The 1,477-nt window shown below is 42.0% G+C and overlaps 1 pseudogene; it reads right to left on the reverse strand.

Annotated features, from left to right (window-relative positions):
- LOC107148912 overlaps positions 1 to 699 on the reverse strand; it is a 4,362-nt pseudogene extending 3,663 nt beyond the window's left edge.
- Between the last annotated feature and the right edge of the window lie 778 nt (positions 700 to 1,477).

Genomic DNA, 1,477 nt, shown 5'->3' on the forward strand with positions numbered 1-1,477 from the left:
ACTGGTGCAAAGGCCTATCCACAAGTATGGCTGTATGCTGGACCGGTAGTCAGTGACGGGTATGATCCAATTGCAGTGGTACCAACCTAAGACAGGAGGCTGACGCCTAGAGGTCAGTTCATCCGATGACGGGTAAGGACCATATGTTGAATTGGACTGCCTAACAGGCACTGTCCCTAAGCCACATTGCTTGTTGTTTAATTAAACAAAAAGGGGGAGATGCTGAGAGCCACGGCCGAGCCTGTATGGCCCCTGGCATTTTGCCAACAGTATTGATTGACAGGCAAGGCATTACTATCCGCCTCTGCTGCAACTTTTGAGTTCTCGCACTATTTTGGAGTTCTCATGGGGATTTCCGGGGATTCCCCGAGAGTTCCCATTGGTTGGGGAAGTGCAGGAGGAGGGATTTCCGGGAGAGATATTTCCGGCTGGGGGTTCCTGGACTAGCCGCATGGCGTTTGGGAGGATTCCCCGGGAGCTGTGTGAAGTGTTTTCCTGCAGCTCAAAAATAAAGTTTGTTCCTGCTTCAGTGGCTCGTGATTTGTGCCCAGCCAGACTGCGGCAGATGATGATGATCAAGTTTCCCATCAGGCTCAAGATATAATTGAAAAATAGAAACAGGAAAATCACAATTTGTAGCACAGGGTCATCTGTCAGTCCAAGTAAAATGAACTCTATCTCCACGGATTGATTCTTCATTTCTCTTTTGTCCTATCAAATTTATAGAAAATAAAATCTAATATCACAAGTAAGAAGTTAGTTCTTCCTTTTCAGCTATGTAAAACTCCATGTTCAAAAATTTACCAATTCACAAATATTTCTCAAATCAGCTTAGATTTCATCACAAGGAACATAATCCCCACTTCATTCATCATCTTTATGAGAACACTGAGAGATCCTTCCCTTATCCAGAGCTGAGTTGACCTACTCACCAGTTTATAGGACATTTAATAGTCACTTGAAATGTATCTCCTCAATTTGATTCATGTTAATCTATGATTCATCTTTCAAACACTTTATCACAATATGCTGTTCAAATATTTGATTTTTTTTTTTTTTTGGTCCTGTGATTGAACTGAGAGGTACTTAACCACGGAGCCACATTCCCAGCACCCCCCACAAACACTTTATTTATTTAGAGACACAGTCTCTTTGAGTTGCTTAGGGACTCACTAAGTTGGTGAGGCTGGTTTTGAACTCAGAATCCTCCTGGCTCAGCCCCCTACCAGCTGCTAGAATTATAGGCATTCACCACCATGCCCAGCTTGTGTGATCAGTATCATTCAAGTGACACAGTGATTATACGAAATAGTTTTCTTCCAAGTAGCCAAAATAACTAGAATTTAGGGATACATATAATAGTATAGGAAATTTCCAAGAAAGAAAAAGTATATAAGAATCCAGTGAATATACAGCAGGGTGAGTGAAGGGATGATCAGATCAAAGCAGTGCTTAATGAACATTTGTGAAGCTGGAA

Source organism: Marmota marmota, unplaced genomic scaffold (assembly GCF_001458135.2).
Source record: "Marmota marmota marmota unplaced genomic scaffold, marMar, whole genome shotgun sequence".
Lineage (NCBI taxonomy): Eukaryota > Metazoa > Chordata > Mammalia > Rodentia > Sciuridae > Marmota > Marmota marmota.